General features: G+C 38.8%; 1 long non-coding RNA gene across 1 annotated transcript; it reads right to left on the bottom strand.

The window, feature by feature from the left end:
• Window positions 1-1,254: 1,254 nt before the first annotated feature.
• LOC309561858 lies at window positions 1,255-11,549 on the bottom strand. The gene is made up of 2 exons (XR_014225600.1): window positions 11,461-11,549; window positions 1,255-1,539 (listed from the first exon to the last, which is right to left on the bottom strand). It is a non-coding gene; the product is annotated as an uncharacterized lncRNA (long non-coding RNA).
• Window positions 11,550-11,951: the final 402 nt, after the last annotated feature.

Raw genomic sequence — 11,951 nt, 5'->3', positions numbered from 1 at the left:
GTTTTTTTTTTTTTTTTACTAGTAATGGTGGCAATTTGCGATTTTTTTGTGGGACTGTGACATTGCGGCGGACAGATCGGACCCCTGACTGACATTTTTGACACTTTGGGGGTACCAGTGACATTACTACAGTAATCAGTGCTAAAAATATGCACTGTTACTGTAATAATGACACTGGTAGGGAAGGGGTTAATACTATGGGTGATCAAGGGGTTAAATGTAAGCCTAAGCGAGTGATTCTAACTGTGGGGGGGTTGGGCTTGTGAGATCATCACGGAGACATGTGATCCTATATAGCAGGATCACATAGCCTCTGTGATCATCCGAGGGAGAAGAACGGACGGCTGTGTTTACATCAGCCGTCCGTCCTTCTCTATCAGCGGGGAGAGATTGTAGGTGTTAGGCGGCAATCGGAGCTGCCTGGCACCTGCACTGGCGTTGACGATCAGGGGTGGGAGCGCACCGGCGGCGGCGCGCGCTCACCCACTAGCTCCTCCCAGGCAGATGACATTTATTAACGTGATTCTGCCTGGGGCTGCCACTTTGCCGAAGTTAATGTACAGTGACTGGTCGGCAAGTGGTTCAGGGAACACTACTCTTTGTGAGGCGTATGCTGGGGAGGGGGGACCCTTGGAGTAATGGTACTTTGGATTCAAGTCTATGTCTCCCCAAGACACAGACTCATAGCAGATGGTAATCTCATCAACTCAAGCCACCTGTCTTCCACCCATTGTTAATTGTGTTAATTAACACACCTATTGTCTTCTAGCAAACTATCGGGCGATGTGTTTACACTATAATAATGTTTATTGTAGTTTGGGAGCTCGATGCCAAGAAGTCTGACCTGGAGTGAGAGCCAGACTAATCAAAGCATTGTCTAGGTGTGGATTCCCATTCATTCATATTATTTGTCTGGTGGCTAATTTGTTTAATTCTTGGTGGATCCTCTATGATGGGATTAGCCTTGTGTCAGCTGTACCTCGTTATCTAAACCATTGCGTGATGTTTGGGTGGTCACTGACATACTTCTCAAGTGTATAAAAAGTCTGTATTCTTGTTTAATAAATGTTCCAGATCTTATACAAGCTAAGTTCTTAGCTAGACTTGTATGTAGGATGGCTGTAATATCTGATATCTATGTTTAAGACTGAAGGAAGCTGTATACTAATGGAAACACACAGGCATATTGTGGGTCGATTTCGCCACAGTGGTAGAATATATAATATTTACATTCAATGAAAACAGTAAGGCAAGTCATTGTATAGAGTTTATTAAGAATTGAAGCAGTTAACATATAGTTGGCAAAACATAGTAAACTATGATGATTTGCTCACAAGTAGTGATAGTGAAAACTCCTACAGATTTTTAATATATAAGTTTGTTGCACACTCATTGGTATGAAAAGCTTTAGTAGTCATTACAGAAATCATTAAACACAAGGCATATCATCTGTGCATATTCTTTCTTGTTGATTCCATTCTGTATGTAAGGCTTTGCTGCTTCCAACAGTCTTTTAATTGCCTCCGGATTTTTATTTTGCTGCAAAAGAAAAATATTTTTAACTATTGTTGCAAAAACATTTCTAGAAAATACTGTTTTATCTACCGTAATATTGCCAACTGTTCCTTAAGGAATGCAGCTTTCCAGCATAAGCTAAACTCTGTTTTTGATCAAATTAGATACATGAGTGCAGTTGTTACATATTTATATATATATATATATATATATATATATATATATATATATATGCTTGTAACAAGACTTTCCCATACATAAACATGTATAGTAAATACACACACACACACATTCTGCACTTGTACATTCTCCTAGAAAATGGTAAAGAATGCAGATGAAGAGAATACAGTGGGTTAAAGGTTTTTGCTAGTGCTTCACTCATTTTTTTTGTAATTATTTGGTTATTTGGTCAGTTGAAAATTATGGTTTAAAATTTTTGGGTTTGACACATAATTTGGGCGTAAGCGGTAATAGTGGGGGTGAAACAGAGCAGGCACAGGTGATGGTGGCTTTGGACAATGGAGTCTCTTCCTTAGAAATTACCAGTTGTATTGGTTGCGGCAGCAAAAAAGCACTGTTGACATTATGAAAATGAACAAGGACTGGACAATCTGTGTTTGTGGGTACCATTTTTTTTGGGGACTATGCTACCCACCCACTACCCTCTGGGAAAGGGAGCTAAAGGATGGGTCAGATAGAACCTCTATGACAAACCAGGCTAGTGTGAACCAGGAATCCATACTGTAGACTCCACAGTGAGGTTATCATCTGTATTTCAGGGACAATGGAGACGTCATGATAAGCTGTAAACATTCTGTATATAATGCCAATTGCTCTGGTCCAGCAAAATTGCCTGAGCCCTTGGCATGAAGAAAAAAAAAAAAACGTGTAGAATGAAATGTCTGCTACCACTGCCACGTCTGACATTGCTGGTGGAGGTGTAAGAAAAGTGTGGGGATAGAAGGGATCTCATTGCAACTAGAGGATACAACTGTTTTGTTAGAAACAGCATTGGCAGATGTGGTATACATTCAGAAGCCTCCAAAAATTCCTCCATTTTTCTTTTGTAGTGTAGACCTAAAAGTGTGCTTATGCAGAAGACATCTCTCTGCCCTCTGCAACAAAGAAGTATTGAGGAAACTTCCCTATTCTCCCTCCTTTACAGCTTCCCATATATACCATTTTCCAGCAGCAAATCATGCTGTCATCGAAAATATAATTGAGGGGAAATAACTTCATTAAGCTTGCTATAGCTGTATATCCCTTATGGAATACCAAGACACTTCCCCTCATAAAACTGAGATATCCATAAGTAGATAGTTACTATTTTTACCAATACTGCATATATGTAAATCTCTCTTACTGTAATTGAAATTAATAAAAGGTAACCTAACCACTTCCATACCAGGCGATTTCTGGCACTCCGCTCCTACATGTAAAAATCATAATTTTTTTGGCTAGAAAATTACTTGGAACCCCCAAACATTTTATATATATTTTTTTTAGCAGAGACCCTAGGGAATAAAATGGCGGCCATTGCAACTTTTTATGTCACACGGTATTTGCGCAGAAATTTTTCAAACGCATTTTTTTTATCTGTATGATTTTTTATGATTTTTTATGGTTAATGTGCTCAACAAATATATGTCCATATATATATGTCCTTTTCAATGTAAACAGGAAGTGAAGCCCGGATCTTTCATTCCGCTATGTATCGAATTCTTATAAATTATGTACTGGTAAATATAGGATGTCGGATGGTAGTGCCAATATACCAATCACGGTATCGTTTTCCAGTATATTTGTGTAATTTCCAACAAAGTATTTGAAATAAATTGATATCCGGATATGACGATCGGTTTTGCCTACTACAAAAGGCTTGTGTAAACAGGAAATGATGTCTTTGAAAACGCCGGAACTTACGGCGAAACGCGTTGATGTATTTCCTGTCACGCACGGAGCGGCACGTCACTTCCGGTTGGTTACTTCCTGCCCGTGGAACGCACGCCGAGCGTCGTAACCACGAGGCTTGCTTTTGTATTTGCCTATACGATTTGTTACATTGTAAGTATGTATTTGGCTACCAAGCACAATTAAACCTTACATATACATACTTCACTATGCATGGCTTTTTCTTCTATTCTAATGGTGGATGCGCAAGCGGACCCATGATTATCTAGGGAAAAGCGCATGGAGGAATCCTTTTAAGAATCCTGGTGCCAAGGCTTATGTGCAATATTTCTATGGCTCCAAACTATTGGCGTTTTGGTGAGTAGGGAACTGAGAGGGGCACCCTTCACTCTTGGAGCACTATATTGTTTACCAGCACTGGAGCACCTTATCTTGGGATCACTATAAGGACTATAATATCTCACTTGATTGTTGATTTCAATATATCTATGGACTTTTTTCACCAATTTTCAGTAATTAATTTTCATATATATTTAAGGATTTTATTCACTAAATTTCAGCACTTTATTTCTTATCACCATTGAATGCTATTTATATGGTTGGTATAACCATTCACACTATTTATTAGAACATATATTATCATTAGAGTGTTATATATATATTTAATTTGAAGTACAACATAGGGTTATTTATATTTTTATTATTGAGTGCCAGCGCTGCTTAAATTTGTGTTTACCATTTTCCCTAAGCTTTTCTTAGTGTTGCAGCAGCTGCACCTTACATACACATTTTCAATTTTACACTTTTCACTTGGAGTTATATATAAATTTTGTTTTCTAAGAGATCATTCATTAGCGCGGGTTTTAAATTAGTTTTTCACAGATACCTAACATGTCATGCTTTAAAATTGCACACACTCGTTGAATGACGCCAAACTTCAGTACTTTAAAACCTCTATAAGCGATGCTTTAAAATTTCTTACAGGTTACCAGTTTAGAGTTACAGTAGAGGTCTTGGGCTAGAATTGTTGCTCTCGCTCTAACGTTTGTGGCGATAGCTCACATGTATAGATTGAACGCCGTTTACATATGTGGCTGCGACGTATGCATGCGTTCGCTTTTGCGTGCAAGCACGCGGGGATGGGGGCACTTTACATTTTTTTTTTGTTTGTTGTATTTTTTATTTTTACACTTTCCCTTCAATTTTAGTGGTTAAGTGGTTATTAAGTAATTATAACTGTAAAAATATCCCTCAGAACAAGGAACAGGCAGAGCCGGTGCTAGACTATTTTGTGCCCTAGGCAAGACCAGCTACTTACAACCCCCCCCCAAAAAACTGTACAAATTACACCCCTTCCTGCACATAATGCCCCCCCCCTTTAACCCTACACTCCCTTTCCTGTATACACTGCCCTCTTTAATCCTACACCCCTCTTCCTCTACCCACTGCCCTCCTTTAACCCTACACCTCCCTTCCTGAACACACTACCCCCCTTCCTGCACACACTGCCCTCCTTTAATGCTTCACCCCCTTTAACCCTACACCCACCTTCCTATACACACTGCCCCCCTTTAACCCTACACAACCCTTCCTCTCTAAAGGTGACATCCACTGGGGATGGAGGAGGTGACAGGAGAGGAATGTGGCACTGCCCATGGCGGCGCCCTAGGTGGCAGTGTGCCCTAGGCGGCTGCCTAGTTCGCCTAGTGGTAGCATCGGCCCTGGGAACAGGTATAATCACAAAATACACAAATATTGAGAGTTTTCCCATTGCCTTCAATAATACCCCAGTATCTTACAAAAAGCTAATTGATTGCATCTGTTATTTAAATTCCTCAAATTAAGTTACATAACCATAGGCCCCTTAGATTAAATTCCATTATAAAAGTTTGTTGATCGGATACTTTACATCCAATAAGTGCATAATAAACATGATCTAGGATATCGGTGTGTTTGTCAATCAGACACCACATTCATTCCAAACAAATCATGTAAATGCTCACTTGTTACGCCTGCCTAGGTATACATTCAATAGTACCATTGAGTGCCATTAAGCAGTCTTACTTTTCCTGTGCCAATTGAATTAGGAGATTTGCCTGTAGTCTTGGCTCGCCCGATGTAACAGTTCATGGCTCACACTAAATCTGGCAGCTCGGTTCTGGATGGAAGCCCTAGGAAGGTGCATCCAGTAGGCATTTATACAAGCTTCTCAGCTTGCAATTAGAAAGTCCTGCATGGGGGTACTTCTTATTGCTGAGACAGCAGTAGACACTAAATCAAATTATTTTATGTTGTAAGCAGTCATTTTGTACGTTATGGAATAAAATGGAAATATATATCAAGGGATGTGCTCTGCTGTGCTTATTGTTGCACCACTCTGGCACAGTTTATCATGGACAGTGAGTGGAATAATTGTTTTTAATTCAATTCAATTTAAATGAGTTGGGCAATTGCAATATCATGCAAGATATACACATACAGTATATATATATATATATTTTTTTTTTTTTCACTTAACTCATTTCCTGGGAATTTGCAGGGTTACAGGTGCCTGGGCATGCAAATACTGTTCTAAGCTCTAAGAAAGAAAAAGCCCTGTGTACAATGCTGCATGTTTGCTTGGGGACACTCTATGCTTTATGTACTTTTGACCTCTGCACTCTGTGGGTTATTTACTCCTGGCCCCTGCGTTCTGTGCATGATTTACTCCTGACCCCAGTACTCTGTGAGTTACCCACTCTTGTAGTTCAAATCTCCTGCGCTCAAGTGAAATAATGGGAAAGAAGAGGCAAATTCCCAATAAAAATGGATGGGTATGACTGAAGGTCATTTTAATGAGAGTTGTAGTGCGCTTCAAGGTGAAAATAAAGAACGTATTTAAAGTGCTTGTGTGTAATATAAAATAAATAATGTTGAAGGTATGTGCTATGTATCCTTTTTATATAATTCAGTGCTGTTTTAAAAGTGCTCCGTGGTTATTAGTGTAGGTCGCAATAAAATTACAAATATAAACTGCTAGATAAATCATAAACCATGTATCAAAAGAATATGGATGGACGAATGACCATATCCTAGACCTAAACCATTATGTAACATAAAAACATGTTTCTTATGGGTGCTATTTTAAAGTGCTCAGTGCTTGTAGTGATAATCCTCATAAAAATATAAATATATAAATAAATATGACTAGACAATTCATAAACCAATATATCAATAATGTGCAAATACGCAAATTCACATATCCTAGAATGTCCAGTCCAAACAGTGCTTATGACCAATCTTCAATCAAAACAACTGTTTCAAATTACTTGATATATAACAACTGTATTGTGAGTAACGGTGAATAAGTGGTGTGACTTCTTTTCCTCCACCTTGTGCCACTTCTAGGTGTGCTAAATTCTCACCTCTATTACGAGGATAATACACCTGTATAATGTATCGGGAATGGTGATGGTTCCTTATTCTCCTTTACTCCAGCGTGGTATCTTGTTAGCATCAGGTTCTTCCAAGGGGGTCCTATGTATATTTTCGATCTCTTATGATCACTTGGGGTTCCTTTCGCTAGTTTCCTTGGGGTGCGGTCTCCTTAAGCTATACCTCCTCCTCAGGGGCTCATTGAAAAGATAAGACCATCATGGTGCAGTATTATAAACTTTTATTAACGCAATAAAGTAGCAAACTTACAGTGAAGATTGGTCATAAGCACTGTTTGGACTGGACATTCTAGGATATGTGGATTTGCGTATTTGCACATTGATATATTGGTTTATGAATTGTCTAGTGATATTTATTTATATATTTATATTTTTATGAGGATTATCACTACAAGCACTGAGCACTTTAAAATAGCACCCATAAGAAACACGTTTTAATGTTACATAATTGTTTAGATCCATCCATATTCTTTTGATACATGGTTTATGATTTATCTAGCAGTTTATATTTATAATTTTATTGCCACCTACACTAATAAGAACGGAGCACTTTTAAAACAGCACTAAATTATATAAAAAGGATACATAGCACATATCTTCAACATTACTGTATTTATTTTATATCACACACAAGCACTTTAAATATGTTCTTTATTTTCACCTTGAAGCGCACTACAACCCTCATTTTAATATCATTCAAACTGTTTTATAGTATCAGTATTCGTGGTGCAGCATCAAGGTAACAAGTAGAATCCAAGATAGCGCAGGAACCACACCCCATATATATGACTGAAGTTCTTACTGCCACCTCGGGACCAATGGTATCCGATACAAACTGAAGAAAGATAACAAAAAGAGGGACGCACCGACCTAGTGCATTACCACTAAAAACATTTATTAAAATAGTAAAATGCATAAAATATGCTCACAAAAATATTGTGATAATACACACATATCAACAATTCTATAAATAAGTGAAGCTGTCTCAAAGGTGGCCAGGCACTGCGAAATGCTGAACAGCGTGCGGTGAAACCCAAGGAGCTGCTGTGGCTTAGGATGATGCGTTTCGAGGGCGATCCCCCTTCATCAGAGCCTAAAAATGCTGCTGCCATGCACTGCACAGGTGGGGGCTAAATGGAGGCTGGCTCCACCCACTCCAGACCCGCCCCATAGGGGGCAAAGGTCAACAGGCGGGGGATGATAGAGCCAACTACCCACGCTAGCAGGATCTGCCCAACCCCCCCCAGCTGTAAAAGGTAGGGGGAGCTGCACTAGTAATACACAGCATCTAAAACACTCATCTGGAAAGCACAAACAAGAACAGGTGATGTCAACAAGGTGACGTTCATAAATACAGTAAATACAGTAAACAGCCAACAGCCATACAGATAATGTGATATGGTATCAAAAGAGCCCGTGCAATCGGCGGGGGGGGGGGGGGGGGGCACAATGCCAGGGCAACGAACCTGTGAGGGGCCATAAAAGATAGAAACAACATGTCTTGCAGCACACATATAGGATGTCAAGAAGATATGACAACCCTGTGTGATAGACAATGCTTGGATGAATGAATAATGAGTAAAGGAAATGATGGTAGACTAGTGTCCAAAAAAAAATATATATATATATATATATATATATATATATATATATATATATATATATAATTATAGTAATAATTACGAAAATGGAAATAAAAATAAAGAAAAAATAATAAAAATAAAAATGAAAATAAAAATAAATATAAATAAGAATAAAAATGGAATTAGAAATAAAAATAAAAATGAAAATAAAAATAAATGTAAACATAATAATAATAATAATAAAATAGAAATAAAAATAGAAATAAAAATAATAATAATTATTATTATTTATTATTTTTTCTTTATTTTTATTTCCATTTTTGTATATATTACTATAATTATATATATATATTTTTTTTTTTTGGACACTAGTCTACCCTCATTTTCTTTACTCATTATTCATTCATCCAAGCATTGTCTATCACACAGGGTTGTCATATCTTCTTGACATCCTATATGTGTGCTGCAAGACATGATTGTTTCTATCTTTTATGGCCCCTCACAGGCTCGTTGCCCTGGCATTGTGCCCTCTCCCCCCCCTGCCGCTTGCACGGGCTCTTTTGATGCCATTCGTGCAGGTGGGCGGGTAGCAGTGGTCCTCAGTGTCCCTGTCATTGGGCGCTGATCTAGGGAGGAGGGAGTGTGGGCTCTGGGCGGGTCCTGCCTCCTCCGGAGGTGATGTAACATGCGATGGAACGCATCCACCCGCACTTCCGGGTTGGAGCGGGTCCAGCCTCCTCCGGAAGTGATGTAGGTTGCGGTGGAACGCATCCACCCGCACTTCTGGTTCCCGGAATCCAGATCACTGTCGGCGTGCATGTGCACTAACAGCACGACCGACAGTGCCATGGAAATGTATTGGAAAAGCTACTTCGCCCTCCACCCGGTCTCTGTCTAGAGGCTCTGGAGCGAAGCAGATCCCACTCAAATTGTATGACAGCATCCAGATGACCCACTATCCACAGCAAAGGAAGGGGGTTCACCCTTGAAACGCGTCAGCCTAAGCCACAGCAGCTCCGTGCGTTTCACCTCACGCCGTTCAGCATTACGCAGTGCCTGGCCACCTTTGAGACATCTTCACTTATTTATAGAATTGTTGATATGTGTTTATTGTCACACTATTTTTGTGAGTATATTTTATGCATTTTACTATTTTAATAAATGTTTTTAGTGGTAATGCACTAGGTCAGTGCGCCCCTCTTGAAAAATAATATTTTTTAATAAATTGTGACTGTAACATGTTGGATTTCTGCTAATAGAAATAAATACAACAGTGACATTTTCACACCTTCATTCACACCTGAGCGTTTTGTAGCTTTAACCGCTTGCCCACCGCTGCACGACTATTTACTGCGGCAGTCAGCCGCTCCTGGGCAAACCGACGTAGGGCTACGTCGCTCGCCCAGAAGCCTGTAGGGGGCGAGCGCGCGCCGCCGGAGGCGCGTTCCCGCCCCTGCTCGTTCACAGGGATCCTCGCGCATGTGACTGTCGGCTCTGATGTCCGCCGGCCACTTGCAATCTCCCGCAGGAGAGGGAGAAAGGCAGACGGCTAATGTAAACAAAGCCGCCTGTCATTCTCCCTGATGTAAGTGCAGAGACTATACGATCCTGCTATGTAGAATCGTATGTCTCTGTAGTTACATTGCAAGCCACGCCCTCCCACAGTTAGAATCCCGCCCCTAGGGATACATTTAACCCACTGATCACCAATAAAGTTAACCTCTTCCCTGCCAGTGTAATTTTTATAGTAACAGTGCATATTTATAGCACTAATTACTGTAGTACTGTCACTGGTACTCCCAAAAATGTCAGTCAGGGGGATGGTCTGCTGCAATGTCGCAGTCCCGCAAAATAAAAACTCAGATCGTCGCCATTACTAGTTAAAAAAAAAACAATAAAAATGACATAAATCTTTCCCGTAGTTAGCAAACACAATAACTTTTGTGCAAACCAATCAAAATAGGCTTATTGCGATTTTTTTTTACCAAAAATATGTAGGAGAAAACAATTTGGCCTAAAATGTTAAAAAATGTAGATTGTTACTTTTTTTTTTGAGAATTTCATATAAAAAAAATGTGAAAAATATTGTTATTTTTTTCAAAATTGTCGCTCTTTTTTTGTTTATAGCACAAAAAATAAAAATCACACAGGTGATCAAATACCACCAAAAGAAAGCTCTGTTTGTGGGGAAAAAAAGGACGTCAATTTCATTTGGGTACAGTGTCGCACGACCGCGCAATTGTCCGTTAAATTCACAGAGTGCCGAATCGCAAAATAGGGCCTGGTCATTGAGCAGCCAAATCCTCCGGGGCTTAAGTGGTTAAGGGAGAAAAAAATCAATTCTCTATAGAGGTGGTTCACATCTCCACTCCAAATTATCTGAAGCCAAATGCCTGAAGCTCAAAAAAGTTTTGGAGCTACTTTTGTAGCTTGATTTAGGCAGATTGGTGCATTTTAAAAGCAACTGAAAGCAGAAACACATAGCAACTAATGATGTAACAGATGATATTTTTCTCTATTGGCTAATGCAAAAATGCCAAAGCTCCAAAACGCTTGGAAAATGTTACAAAAGGTTCACAAACACGCATACAAACGCGTGACAAAAAGCCTGAAAAATCACCCAAAAACTTGATGCTCAGGTGTGAATGGAGAATAAAATTGCAATTGAGTGTGCCTGCTTACCTCAGAGTTTGGCACCTAGAAATAAATGGGTTGACAGTTTTTTTTAATGGATTCATTTAACTATAGTTTTTTTTAAAAAAAATGAGTGTATATTTTTTTCTACATTTTTTTTCTGTTACTGTGGTGGTGGTGGGGGGAAGGGTAGGATTAAACAGTGTTCTGTTTATATCTGCCTGGAATTTGGCATTTAAATGGATGCATCTGAGGATTCTTACAACATACCTTCTAAATAGTAGATAATAAATACTGTAATACCGTGAATGTAAATAATTAAAATTCTGTTATTTATATTTAGGAGAGAGAAAAATGGCTTCTAATCTCTGGAAGGTACTCACGTTTATTAATACACCAAAATTATCATCAATTATTTGTTTTACTTTATCTCCTGGTACTTTTCCATCTGGTCCAGCAGCATCAGAGAAAACTTTAAGAATCTTTACAAAACATGCCACAATAGGTGTGTCCATTTTTGATCTGTGATTTGGTAATCCTGCAATATAAAATATATTACACTGAAACATTTACGGTAAATGCACTAATGCTCACGCAATTGCTCGAATGACAAAAAAAAAAAAAAAAAAAAAATATATATATATATATACACAAAAAAAATGCAAAAAAAATGCAGTAAGTCTGCAATAATTTTAATATATCCAAGTAGTTTGTCACATTTATCTAGGCTTCTTCTGTAATGTTTAAGAATCACTCAAGTCAAGTGGCTTCCTCGATTCAGATAATATAGGTTGGGAACATAATCCAGCATTTATATCCACCTTAAAGTGGTATTAAAATCGGTCCTCTTCTTTTCGGAATGCGCAAAGCCACT

Source organism: Pelophylax lessonae (genome assembly GCF_965119305.1).
Source record: "Pelophylax lessonae genome assembly, chromosome: 8".
Taxonomy (NCBI): Eukaryota; Metazoa; Chordata; class Amphibia; order Anura; family Ranidae; genus Pelophylax; species Pelophylax lessonae.
The sequence above is the reverse complement of the archived record's forward strand: the minus strand, read 5'-3'. Positions and strand labels throughout refer to the sequence as shown.